Genomic DNA, 14321 nt, shown 5'->3' with positions numbered 1-14321 from the left:
CTCCTGGAGCCGCAATCAGGATGGACTTCAGTACATTCTGTTGGGACTTAGAAATCCATGACCAGAGCCAGTTGGGGAGCATGTTCTTCTGCACTGACACACTTCAAAATTTGGAGCTGGAGCCTCCCGGACTGTGGAAAGAGAAGGGGGAGAGGATAACGAAACTGCTGGTCTTATCAAAAGGAGCCGGACACGACTGAACTGACTTAGGAGGCACACAAGTTTGCCATGTCAGTTCATCATTAAAATCGACAGGCAGACCATTGAATCTGTTCACTGAGCACACAGCATGTGCTGGTACAACATGCAAGGCCTCATACACATCCTCACCTTTTATCATCATGACAACCTAGAAGCAAGGTGGGACGAATAGCCTGGTTTGTTTTATTTTACGTTAGTTTGGCTGCATGTGCAGCTTGTGGGATCTTATTTCTGGGACCAGGGATTGAACCCAGGCCCTAGCAGTGAAAGCACAGAGTCCTAACCACTGGACTGCCAGGGAATTCCCCTAATAGCCTGTTTTACCGATGAGGGAACTCAGGCTGGCAGGGTGTGAGGGACTTCTGTTGCCACTCCGCATCCTCTCTTTAGCCCTTCCACTCTGCTCCGTGGCCAGGAGGCCGAAGGCCTTGTCCCGTGACTTCTGCAGGGGTTGGCTGGAGAGTGGTACTGACAGGTGAGGTGGAGGAGAGTAAGTCTGGGTGTGTCCCTGCCCTCCCTCTGTGGGGTTGCTGTAGATCACAGCACCTGCCGTCTGCTTTCTGGGCGGCCCTCTCTCTCCAGATTCTAGGAACCGTGCTCCCTCCATCTCCTGGGCCCCCGAGGGCGGTGACTAAGCCACTGCTACTAGCTTGGGGGTAATGCACTCACTATTCCTTGTGGTTCACCAATACTCTGCCCATACCTTTGCACATAATCCTCTTACGAAACAGTCCTTGAATTATCCAGTTTGAGAAAGGCTTTGGTCTGACACACTTGCCTGGAGCTAAGAATCTTGCCACTGGTAGAGCTGGGCCAACCACTCCAGAGAGTGTAGTTCTAGAGTCTGAGCAGTGTAACCATTTAAGCTCTATTCGTTCCCTTTCAACACTGTTTCTGGAAGAGAAGGGGAGAAGCTTCAGACCTTGACTGGAAAAGAAAAGATCGACAGGAGGAAGGACTTCCCCGGGGGGGATGACCCTGGAGTCCTAGGCTCTATCTACAGAAGACAGAACAAATAAGAATGCCCCACAGCTGTTACTAGCGTGAGCATAACATAATAGACCTCAGGGGCTGGGGATTTGGCCTTGTGCTTGGGGGTTGGAGAGAGACATTAAGTTTGACCTGGCAATTTCGAACTGACTCCAGGACCAGTTGGGAGGACCAACAGGAGGTGGGGCCCGGTGTCCCAAGGCAGCCCCTGTCCTATCCAGCCGACAGACAGATGCCTTGCCCTAAAATCAGGCCACAGAGGAAGAGCAGTCTGGCTGACCCTGGGTCCATAAGTAACCACGTGAGAGATGACCTGCCCTTTGTCATGGGGTTGGGCAGCTCTGAGTAGGAGGCCTGTGGGTGAGAAATCTGAGAGAAGGACTATAGGCTCCCAGAATCCAAACAGAATAGGTGTACTTAACTTTGTCAGATGGGACCCTTCTCCACCCCCTGACACCTTCCAACATATACAGGCCTCTCATGTGACATCAAACATGTACACACGCATGGATGGGCCACCATGTGCCCTGTCCCGTGCAGACTTCAGCTTCCTGCCCAGACAGGAGAGGGACAGGGATGTCAGCAGTAAGGTTTAATAAAGTGTGTGTCAGGCAGGGTGATGGAGCTGCGTCCAGGAGGGAGGGCACCAGGAGAGGGACTGAGCGATGCTGGCCAGGGAGGTCAGGGTGGTTTCACAGAGGTGATACCAGAGCTGTACAGTCAAGAACAGAGATTGCCCGCACACATGTACACAAACACCCCCATTTCACCCATGCACACACACCCCCAACTCTAACACACAGGGTCAACACTCTGCCGGCGCACACGCATACAGCAGACTCACAAAGATTCAGACACGCTGGAACCTCACACACTTTTTCTTACACACACACACACACACACACACACACACACACACTGTCTAGGTGCCTTTATTCTGCCAACCAGAGAACACCGCCCACCTCATCCGATAAAAGGCTCCCGGCAGGCCTGCGAGGGGCGCGCGCGAGCCGCCTGCCGGGCACAAGGGCGAGGCTGGGGCCCCCGGGAGAAGGAGGTCCCTGGCCCGAGCCCCTGTCCCAACCCGGAGCCAAAGTGAAGCGGAGACTCTCTCAGCCTCGGTTTCGTCGTCTGCAAACCGAGATAATAAACCTTCCGGAGCTCTCCACGCGATAACGTACGGGGACTTGCTGTGAGCACTGCCGGAGCCGAGAGCGCCGAAATATTGCTCTTGTTCTCCGGCAAACGTGATGACTTCTCTGCCTCTGTAGTCAGCAGAATATCGGGGGTGGGCCCCTGCCTCTATTTCCTATTTCCCTGCACTATTTCCAGAAGCGCCATCGAATTCGTCCAGAATGTATTTAGGTTTATTTTTGTTTTGTTTTTGTCTGTTCCGGGTATTGGTTGCTCCCCGCGGGGTTTTCTCTCCTTTACGTGAGCAGGCTTCTGGTTGCAGTGGCTTTGTCTTGCTGCGGAGCACTGGCTCTACGTCGCTCAGACTTCAGCAGTTGCAGCACGTGGGCTCACTAGTCCGTCGCTGCCTAGTTCCAGAGCACAGGCTCCATAGTTGTGGCCCACGGGCTTAAGTTGCTGGGCAGCATATGGGATCTTCCGGATCAGGGATCGAACCTGTGTCTCCTGCATTGGCAGGCGGATTCTTTACCACTGAGCTACCAGGGAAGCCCTATTTAGGTTTATTTGTTTAGATATTTACACGATGTTAAAATTCAAAGGTCGAGAGTTTCTTCCTTCACCTCCTTGCCCAGCCGCTGAGTTCCCCTCAGCAGGTTACCAGATTTCTGAGCTTTCTGTGTGTTCTCCAAGAAATAGATGATGCAGGTACCAACAATATATAATTGTTCCCTCTTTTAAAAAATCAGTTAATTTATTAATTTTTTATTAATTATTTTTGGCTGCACTGGGTCTTTGTTGCTGCGTGGCCTTGCTCCAGTTGTGGGGAGCAGGGCCGACTCTTCTCCCAGTATGCAGGCTTCTCACTGAGGCAGCTTCTCTCGTTGAGGAGCACAGGCTCTTGGCCAATGCGCTTCAGTAGTGCGGGCTCTTGGACTCTAGAGCGTGGGCTCAGTAGATTGAACCCATGTTCCCTGCACTAGCAGGCAGATTTTTATCCACTGCACTACCAGGGAAGTCCCTAATTGTTCCTTTTTTATTCAAGTGGCAGTATGATACTACCCATACTACTCTGAACATTATTTTTTTTCCCACTTAAAGTAGATCTTAGGCTTCTTGCATCTGAAGAGAGGCCTCGATTTTGCTTACAGCTTTTGTAAGGGATTCACTGAAGTCCATGCATGGAACCCCTCATTTGCATGGGAGGATACTAGCCAGAGAGGAGTTACAGGCAGAAGCCAATCTGGGCCCAGGTCTCCTTTTTCTTTTGAAAAAAAGATGTGGAAAAATATACATAAGATAAAATTTACCCTTTTAACCATTTTGAGACATATAATTCAGTGGTTTTAAGTACATTCACAATGTTGGACAACCACTACTCTTCATTTCCCAAACTTTTGCATCAACTCAAACAGAAAAACTATACCAATTAAACAGTAACTCCCTACTCTTCCCTCTTCCCAATTCCTGACAACAACTATTCTACTTTCTGGCTGTACGAATCGACTATTCTAGGTACCCCTTGTAAGTGGACTCATACATTATTTTTCCTTTTGTGCCTGGCTTATTTCGATTAGTACAATGCCTTCAAGATTCATCCACGTGGCTTCATACATCAGACAGAATTCCCTTCTTTTTTAAGGCCGAATGATATTCCATCATATGTATATACCACACTGTTTATCCATTCCTCTGTTGATGGACCCTTGGGTTGTTGCTGTCTTTTGACTATTGGGCATAATGCTGCTATGAACATGAGTGTATGGGCCCAGGTCTTTGCCTCCTCCTCCTGGAGCCTTTTGTGAAGGCCTGTCCTATTTGGCCCAGGTCTCATGTTGCATTTGCGGCAGGGCAGACGGTCCACTCTGGTGGGAGGATGGGTGAGTGGAAGAGCCATATATTGAGGCTTGGGGAGGAGGAGGTGAAGGCTGAGAAAAGAACGCTCTGCTTACCGCTAATGAGCCCCATCATGTTCGGAGTAAAAGCCAAAGTCCTTACAAGGCCTTGCTCCCTCCCAGTCCTCCTGTGCTCAGTTGCTCAGTTGTGTCCAACTCTTTGCGACCCCACAGACTGTAGCCCACCAGGCTCCTCTGTCCATGGTATTCTGCAGGCCAGAATACTGGAGGGGGTTGCCATGCCCTCCTCTAGGGGATCTTCCTGACCCAGGGATCGAACCCGCGTCTCTTATGTCTCTTGCATTGGCAGGCGGGTTCTTTCCCACTAGCGCCACCTGGGTAGCCCCCCAGTCCTCTTACTATCCCTTTAATCCTGTCACACTGACCTCCTTGTTGTTTCTCAAATGTGGGAAGTCAGTTCCTGCCTCAGAGAGGGCTGCTGCATTTGCTGTTCCCGCCTCTATCTATGGAGAATGCCCTTCTTCTAGATAAGGAAGTAACACCTTGCTTATTGTGTGAGTGCTAGGTCACTTAGTTGTGTCTGACTCTTTGCGACCTCGTGGACTGTAGCCCTCCAAGCTCCTCTGTCCATGGGATTCTCCAGGCAAGAATAATGGAGTAGGTTGCCATGCTTTCCTCCAGGAGATCTTCCTGACCCAGCGGTAGAACCCGCGGCTCTTATTTCTCCTGCATCGGCAGGTGGATTCTTTACCACTAACCACCTGGGAAGCCCACCTTGCTTATCACTTCCTTCTGATTTCTTCTCATGTGTCACCTTGCCAGTGAGGCCTTCCCTGATCACTCATTTAACACCACAGTCCTCCCTTTCCTGCTTTACTCTCCCGCCTCAACTTTTATACATGTCACTTGTTAACTGTGTTTCCACCCCACCTAGGGGCTTCCCTAGTGGCTCAGTTGGTAAAGAATATGCGTGCAATGCAGGAGACCCAGGTTCGATCCCTTCATTGGGAAGATACACATACCATGGCAACCCACTCCAGTATTCTTGCCTGGAGAATTCCACAGACAGAGGATCCAGGCAGGCTAGAATCCATGGGATCGGAGTCTGACACGACTATGAGACTTTCACTTCACCCCACCTAGAGAGTTCCAGGAAGACAGGAATTTTGTCTGTTTTGTCCTCTGCTTTACTCCTAGTGCCTGACAGGTGCTCAATAAATAACTGATGAATGAGGGGACCCAGCTGTCCGTGTGACTCAGAAGGGTCCAGCCAGCCCCAGCCGCTCTCCTGGGCTGCAGACCCTCACATCCAACAGTCCACCTCTTAGGAGAGGCCACACTCACTGGTCAGACCCTCTCCACCCTGCACCTTCTGCTACAGCCAAGCAACTTCTTTTATACCCCTTACCCTCACCCTATCCTACACTGCCCCCTCAGCTCTCTCTCTGCATCTCAGTGAAACTGAAGGACTCTCACTACCCACAACTAACATCAACCAACAAAATCTCTCAATTCCAAACATTTTCCAAATGCACCCTTCCTCCCAGGGACTGTGACCTGCTTCTGCTCATTAATTGCCCAGATTTTTCCTGCCTGGAGTCTCATCACTAGTAGTAGGTCCCCATCTGCATGGGAGCCTCCCACTGCAGCCAAAGTTATCTAAAACTCAGGTCTGATCTGCCTGCTCTGATCGAGGACATCACTGATTCCTCAGGGCATGTAAAAGCCTTTACTATCTGGACCCTGATCACTTCTAACTATATCCTCCAGTTCTCCACTCCTCCATCCATGCCAGAATCCTTGCACTTCCTCTCAGTGTCTTGCCTTTGCACACATGGTTCCATACACCTTCCCTATTTTCTCTGCTAAATCACATTCCTATTCATCTATCTAGATTTCACCAGCTCTCCAGCATCATTAGATGGGCTTTCTTGTCTCCTTCTTCCATTCAGTTAAATATAAAACACAATCAGGAGCTACTGAAACCATTAGGTTTGGCACTAGTAAAAGTGGGGCAAAAGACCCGTGTGCCTCGAGATAGAACAGGAATGAGTATATGCCTCAGAAGAATTCCGATTCTAATGAAGCCTCCAACCTAACTACTAATTTATAGGAAATAGAGGCAAGAATTAAAGACTTGAGGATGCCATCAGCTAAATCCGGATATAGGCAATTCTACAAACAAATGACCTGATTTCATCAACAATTAGATAGCATGGAAAAAGGGGTGAAGAAGGAAGCATTTATTTAATTTTTCTTTCTTTCTTTATTTTTTATTTTACTTTACAATTCTGTATTGGTTTTGCCATACATTGACATGAATCCACCACGGGTGTACTTTATACACATACCAACGAAATGCAATGAGTAGACCTGATTTGGATTCTGATTCGATCAAACCAATCGCAAAAGATACCTTGGAGACAATTCAGGAAATTTGAACATGGGTTGGGCATTAGGCAATATTAAAGAATTACCATTAATTTTGTGTGTTGTGTTAAAAAATTCCTTATGTATTAGAGATATATCTGGAAATGTTTGTTGGTATGATGATATTAATGGTGGGGATTTGATTAAAAATATTCCAGCAAAGGAAGGTGGTTTGTAGAGGGAGAAGAAGAGGGAGGTAGTTTAATAAAATCAGATGAACAGAATGTTGGCAATTGTGAAATCTGAGTGACAGTTACCTGAGGGTTTATTAGAATACTGTATTTCTCATACTTGTTCAGTTCAGTCGCTCAGTCGTGTCCGACTCTTTGCGACCCCATGAATCGCAGCACGCCAGGCCTCCCTGTCCATCAACCAACTCCCAGAGTTCACTCAAACTCATGTCCATCGAGTCAGTGATGCCATCCAGCCATCTCATCCTCTGTCGTTCCCTTTTCCTCCTGCCCCCAAACCCTCCCAGCATCAGAGTCTTTTCCAATGAATCAACTCTTCGCATGAGGTGGCCAAGGTGAAACTGAAGTTTCAGCTTTAGCATCATTCCTTCCAAAGAAATCCCAGGGCTGATCTCCTTCAGAATGGACTGGTTGGATCTCCTTGCAGTCCAAGGGACTCTCAAGAGTCTTCTCCAACACCACAGTTCAAAGGCATCAATTCTTTGGTGCTCAGCTTTCTTCACAGTCCAACTCTCACATCCGTACATGACCACTGGAAAAACTATAGCCTTGACTAGACAGAGTAATCCAAGTCTATGCCCCAACCAGTAACGCTGAAGAAGCTGAAGTTGAATGGTTCTATGAAGACCTACAAGACCTTTTAGAATTAACACCCCCAAAAGATGTCCTTTTCATTATAGGGGACTGGAATGCAAAAGTAGGAAGTCAAGAAACACTTGGAGTAACAGGCAAATTTGGCCTTGGAATATGGAATGAAGCAGGGCAAGGACTAATAATAGAGTATTGCCAAGAAAATGCACTGGCCATAGCAAACACCCTCTTCCAACAACACAAGAGAAGACTCTACACACGGACATCACCAGATGGTCAACACCGAAGTCAGACTGATTATATTCTTTGCAGCCAAAGATGGAGAAGCTCTATACAGTCAACAAAAATAAGACCAGGAGCTGACTGTGGCTCAGATCATGAACTCCTTATTGCCAAATTCAGACTGAAATTGAAGAAAGTAGGGAAAACCACTAGAACATTCAAGTATGACCTAAATCAAATCCCTCATACTTGTTAGTATATGTTATAAAAAAAAATCAGAATAAATTCCATGTAAGTTTATTGTTGGGGCAGATCTTGTGTTGTGCTCTGGGTGACAACAAGAAAGAAGTGTCCCTGTCCTGCAGAAGTTCCAAGCAGTGGAGAAGACAGATAAGAATTCAGCTGCTGACTGTATTCAGTGATCAGAGTTATGCCTCGGGTGAGCTCAGGGACCATAAGAAGACACAGATAGCTAACCCAGTGAGGGAAGGTCTCCTAGAGGACTTAGATTTGTTTTTTTGTAACAAGAGACCGCAAACCTGAGTTGGTCAAAAATTTGTTCAGGTTTTTCCACCAGCTGTTAAAGAAAAACCTAAATGAGGGTACTTCCCAGGTGGTCCAGTGGTTAGGAATCTGCCTTGCAATGCAGAGGACACAGGTTCTATCCCTGGTCAGGAATCTAAGATTCTACATGCCACAGAGAAACTAAGCCTGCACCCTGCGACTACTGAGCCTGGGTGCTCTAGAGCCTGTGTGCCATACTGGAGAGTGTGCCGTACTAGTGTCCCATACTAGAGAGTGTGCCATGCTAGAGAGTGTGCCATGCTAGAGAGTGTGCCATGCTAGAGAGTCCGTGCACCGCCATGAAAGGTCTTGTATGATGCATAAGACCTGATGCAGCAAATAAAGTAAAAATAAACTTTCTAAAAAAGAAGAAAAGCCTGAGTGAACTTTTTGGCCAACTCCATATAACAGCTATGCCAATACTACCCTAGTGTCCTGGGATGCAGCTGAAAGCTGGAGCATTTGCTCTCAGCTACATGAGGAAGAAGGGCTGCTGCCAACCTGTGAGATACATGTTATCTCCAATTGAAGGAGGAGAAAAATAACCTTCACAGAATTTAGATAATAAATCCCCAATGGTACAACTAGTGAAGATTGAAAGTAGGGTTCGAACCCAGGGCTGGTTGACTGCAAAGCTGTGTTCTGTCTGAGTACTTGAGACTTCCGGATGACTGAGGCAGGGGTGGCTCTGACACTTTCTCTTTTCCCAGGGTCCTAGAGCCATTTAGGAGACCTTGGCCTTCAAGCTGCTAAGTGTTGCCCAGTGGGGGTTAGGCTGGGCCTGCTGCTGCTGCTGCTAAGTCGCTTCAGTCGTGTCCGACTCTGTGCGACCCCATAGACAGCAGCCCACCAGGCTTCCCTGTCCCTGGGATTCTCCGGGCAAGAACACTGCAGAGGGTTGCCATTTCCTTCTCCAATGCCTAGGAAAGTCCATTCTATTATTTTATTCTATTTCCTTGCATTATTCACTTAAATAGACTTTCTTATCTTTCCTTGCAATTCTTTGGAACTCTGCATTCGGATGGGTATATCTTTTTTTTTCTCCTTTGCCTTTTGCTTCTCTTCTTTTCTCAGCTATTTGTGAGGCCTCTTCAGACAACCATTCTGTATTTTTGCATTTCTTTTTCTTAGAGATGGTTTTGATCACTGCCTCCTGTACAATGTTACGAACTTCTGTCCATAGTTCTTCAGGCACTCTGTCAGATCTAATCCCTCGAATCTATTTTTCACTTCCACTGTATAATCATAAGGGATTTGATTTAGGCCATACCTGAATGACCTAGTGGTTTTCCTTACGTTCTTCAATTTAAGTCTGAATTTTGCAATAAGGAGTTCATGATGTGAGAAATAGATTTAAGGGACTAGATTTGGTAGACAGAGTGCCTGATGAAATATGGACGGAGGTTCGTGACGTTGTACAGGAGACAGGAATCAAGACCATCCCCAAGAAAAAGAAATGCAAGAAAGCAAAATGGCTGTCTGAGGAGGCCTTACAAATAGCTGTGAAAAGAAGGGAAGCGAAAAGCAAAGGAGAAAAAGAAAGATATACCCCTTTGAATGCAGAGTTTCAAAGAATAGCAAGGAGAGATAAGAAAGCCTTCCTCAGCGATCAATGCAAAGAAATAGAGGAAAACAATAGAATGGGAAAGACTAGAGATCTCTTCAAGAAAATTAGAGATACCAAGGGAACATTTCATGCAAAGCTGAGCACAATAAAGGACAGAAATGGTATGGACCAACAGAAGCAGAAGATATTAAGAAGAGGTGGCAAGAATACACAGAAAAACTGTACAAAAAAGATCTCCATGACCCAGACAATCACGATGGTGTGATGGTGTCTCACTTAGAGCCAGACATCCTGGAATGTGAAGTCAAGTGGGCCTTAGGAAGCATCACTATGAACAAAGCTAGTGGAGGTGATGGAATTCCAGCTGAGCTATTTCAAATCCTGAAAGATGATGCTGTGAAAGTGCTGCACTCAATATGCCAGCAAATTTGGAAAACTCAGCAGTGGCCACAGGACTGGAAAAGGTCAGTTTTCATTCCAATCCCAAAGAAAGGCAATGCCAAAGAATGCTCAAACTTCTGCACAATTGCAGTCATCTCACACGCTAGTAAAGTAATACTTAAAACTCTCCAAGCCAGGCTTCAGCAATACATGAATCATGAACTTCCAGAAGTTCAAGCTCGTTTTAGAAAAGGCAGAGGAACCAGAGATCAAATTGCCAATATCTAAAAAAAAAAAAAAAAAAAAACCAAATTGCCAACATCTGCTGAATCATCGAAAAATCAAGAGAATTCCAGAAAAACATCTATTTCTGCTTTATTGACTATGCCAAAGCCTTTGACTGTGTGGGTCACAAAAAACTGTGGAAAATTCTGAAAGAGATGGGCATACCAGACCCCCTGAGCTCTTGAGAAACCTGTATGCAGGTCAGGAAGCAACAGTTAGAACTGGACATGGAACAACAGACTGGTTCCAAATAGGAGAAGGAGTATGTCAAGGCTGTATATTGTCACCCTGCTTGTTTAACTTGTATGCAGAGTACATCATGAGAAACGCTGGGCTGGAAGAAACACAAGCTGGAATCAAGATTGCCGGGAGAAATATCAATAACCTCAGATATGCAGATGATACCACCCTTATGGCAGAAAGTGAAGAGGAGCTAAAACGCCTCTTGATGAAAGTGAAAGAGGAGAGTGAAAAAGTAGGCTTAAAGCTCAACATTCAGAAAACGAAGATCACGGCATCTGCAGCAGCACAGGGCTCAGTCTCCTCAAGGGCAGATGGCAAAGGCCTTTATTGTTGTTCAGTGGCTGGCAAATGCTCCTGGCAAGCGCCAATTTGTAGTTGACTGTTCCTTGGACTTAGATGGACTTGAATACTTATAAAGACCTTTTCCTTGCTTTCCGCTCTTGATCCTCAACTCTGCCCTATAAGCTAATTAGATAAGGCACACATTTATTCTCTGAGTCATTAATAACAAACACAGATGACATGAATCACACTGATATCCTCAATTAGCAGTTTGGAACCCACTCAGAGATGTCACAGGGCTTGTTGAAGTTCACTCAGCTAGTTTGGGTGGAATCACGACTTGTACCCAGGTGGCACTTAGACCCCGGGAGTTCCACTTTAGCTGGCAAGAACATGGAAGACTGGAGCCTGGAATTGTCTTCCCTTCCTGGCCTGTTTCTTTCTTTTTAAAAAATAATATTTATTTTTGGCTGCACTGGGTTTTCGTTGCTGCACTGGGTTTTCTCTAGTTGTGGTGAGTTGGGGCTAGTCTTCCTTGTGGTGTGCAGGCTTCTCATTGCTGTGGCTTCTCTTGTGGTGGAGCATGTGGGATCTTCCTGGACCAGGGATTGAACTTGTATCCCCTGCATTGACATGTGGATTCTTAACCTTTGGACCACCAGGGAATTCCCCTGGCCTATTTCAATTGCTCTCTCTCAGGGTGAGTTAGCTGGCCCCTGATACTTGACTCCCATCAGATCACAGAAGACAAACCAGATGGGAATTAAATGGGACTTTCTCCAGGAGTTCTCACTCCTTCTTCAGCACATCATCTAGCAGGCTGTGCCCCTTCTTGCAGGGTCTTTGACCCAGCCTCCACAGGGCCCAGTGAGCCTCCTCGTTCTTCCTGAAGTTATCCCTTACTTCCTGGACTGTGCTGGACTTCCTGCTGCTCTTCTGCCTATCTCTTATCTGTATCCTTTGTTAATGCTTCCCCCTCCTCACCCCACCAGGCAAGGAGCAGAGCAGGAGAGCAGTGACCCAGGGCCTTGACAGGTAGGTGCTGACGGAAGGAAGACATGGTTCTGGGAAGGAGCCACAGGCTCCTCAGAGGTGTCTGTGTTGAGATGTGCAGATTTAAAGGTAGTTGAGACACATTCTGGATGTGGCTCTGTCACTCTTGGGCTGGAAAGCTTTGACTGAGGTCCTCACATCAAGGGGGAAATTTTACAGGTGAGGGTCCAGTGAGATAAAATATACGTGAAAGTACAGATATCAAATGCCAGTGACTTAATAGCCATTCCATAAATAAAGTGTTTGTGTAGAGAAGGAAAAAGGGAAGAAGGCTTTGCACATCTCAAATAGCCAGGCTGCCTATCAGGGACAGTCTCAACCTGGGCCCTTGTCTCCATTTTCTGGCTTTAAAATTTAATTTTGATTTCTTTATCTTTGGCTGCACTGAATCTTCGTTGCGGCGCATGGGCTTTCTCTAGTTGCAGCGAGTGGGGACTACTCCTTGCAAAGGCTTCCCTCGTTCCGAGGCATGGGCTCTAGAGTGCGGGCTCGGTAGTTGCGGCACGTGGGCTTAGTTGCCTTTCAGCATGTGGAACCCTCCCAGACCAGACCGGGGGCAGACCCCTGCCCCCTGCAGTGGAAGTGTGGAGTCTTAACCACTGGACTGCCTCAGTTCAGTTCAGTTCAGTGGCTCAGTCGTGTCCAACTCTCTGCGACCCCATGAACTGCAGTACGCCAGGCCTCCCTGTCCATCACCAACTCCCGGAGTTCACCCAAACCCATGTCCACTGAGTCGGTGATGCCATCCAACCTCTCATCCTCTGTTGTCCCCTTCTCCTCCTGTCCTCAATCTTTCCCAGCATCAGAGTCTTTTCCAATGAGTCAGGTCTTTGCATCAGGTAGCCAAAATATTGGAGTTTCAGCTTTAACATCATTCCTTCCAATGAACACCCAGGACTGATCTCCTTTAGGATGGACTGGTTGGATCTCCTTGCAGTCCAAGGGACTCTCAAGAGTCTTCTCCAACACCACAGTTCAAAAGCATCAATTCTTCTGCGCTCAGGTTTCTTTATAGTTTAACTCTCACATCCATACATGACCACTGGAAAAACCATAGCCTTGACTAGACGAACCTTTGTTGGCAAAGTAATGTCTCTGCTTTTTAATATGCTGTCTAGGTTGGTCATATCTTTTCTTCCAAGAAGTAAGTGTCTTTTAATTTCATGGCTGCAATCACCATCTGCAGTGATTTTGGAGCCTAGAAAAATAAAGTCTGCCACTGTTTCCCCTGTTTCCCCATCTATTTGCCATGAAGTGATGGGACCAGATGCCATGATCTTCGTTTTCTGAATGTTGAGCTTTAAGCCAACTTTTTCACTCTCCTCTTTCACTTTCATCAAGAGGCTTTTTAGTTCCTCTTCACTTTCTGCCATAAGGGTGGTGTCATCTGCATATCTGAGGTTATTGATAATTCTCCCGGCAATCTTGATTCCAGCTTGTGCTTCTTCCAGCCCAGTGTTTCTCATGATGTTACTCTGCCTAGGAAGTTCATATTTTGTATTGTTTTCGGTCTCCATTCTCCTTTTTTCCCTTTCTTATTTTGGATTATAGATGATATATGATGTGATAATTTCTGCTGTACAACAAAATGATTCACTTATACATTTATATTGCACTCAGCTCACATGCTAGTAATGCTCAAAATTCTCCAAGCCAAGCTTCAGCAATACGTGAACCATGAACTTCCAGATGTTCAAGCTGGTTTTAGAAAAGGCAGAGGAAATAGAGATCAAATTGCCAACATCCGCTGGATCATGGAAAAAGCAAGAGAGTTCCAGAAAAACATCTATTTCTGCTTTATTGACTATGCCAAAGTCTTTGACTGTGTGGATCACAATAAACTGTGGAAAATTCTGAAAGAGATGGGAATACCAGACCACCTGACTGGCCTCTTGAGAAACCTTTTGCAGGTCAGGAAGCAACAGTTAGAACTGGACATGGAACAACAGACTGGTTCCAAATAGGAAAAGGAGTACGTCAAGGCTGTATATTGTCACCCTGCTTATTTAACTTGTATGCAGAGTACATCATGAGAAACACTGGGCTGGAGGAAGCACAAGCTGGAATCAAGATTGCTGGGAGAAATACCAATAACCTCAGATATGCAGATGACACCACCCTTATGGCAGAAAGTGAAGAGGAACTAAAAAGCCTCTTGATGAAAGTGAAAGAGGAGAGTGAAAAAGTTGGCTTAAAGCTCAACATTCAGAAAACGAAGATCATGGCATCTGGTCCCATCACTTTATGGCAAAAAGATGGGGAAACAGGGGAAACAGTGGCAGACTTTATTATTTTGGGCTCCAAAATCACTGCAGATGGTGATTGCAGCCATGA

The sequence above is a fragment of the Oryx dammah genome, unplaced genomic scaffold, assembly GCF_014754425.2.
Source record: "Oryx dammah isolate SB20612 unplaced genomic scaffold, SCBI_Odam_1.1 HiC_scaffold_28, whole genome shotgun sequence".
Lineage (NCBI taxonomy): Eukaryota > Metazoa > Chordata > Mammalia > Artiodactyla > Bovidae > Oryx > Oryx dammah.
This window is presented reverse-complemented; position numbering follows the sequence as displayed.